This window comes from Corvus hawaiiensis, chromosome 9, assembly GCF_020740725.1.
Source record: "Corvus hawaiiensis isolate bCorHaw1 chromosome 9, bCorHaw1.pri.cur, whole genome shotgun sequence".
Taxonomy (NCBI): domain Eukaryota; kingdom Metazoa; phylum Chordata; class Aves; order Passeriformes; family Corvidae; genus Corvus; species Corvus hawaiiensis.
In genome coordinates, this window is record NC_063221.1 from 23,496,806 (window position 1) to 23,497,084 (window position 279).

The window sequence follows — 279 nt, forward strand, 5'->3', positions numbered from 1 at the left end:
AAAATCCCAGCTGCCTGCCTCTCTTCACCCCTATCTCCTTGCTCCACAGCAAAGCCACCAGCTTGGGACCCATGTCCCCGTGCCAGAGCCAAGCCATGAAACACGGCAAGGAATTCCACTCGCAGCAAGACGCAGCCCTGCTTCCCCATCCGGTGAGTGCCGGACGGAGCTGCCTCGGCGAGGTTGTGCTTCACGCCTCACTGTCCCATCGCTCCCTCCCACTGCCCCCCCGGCAGCCCGGCCTCCAGGCCCAGCGCTGCCTGCCAGGTTTCCCTAGCA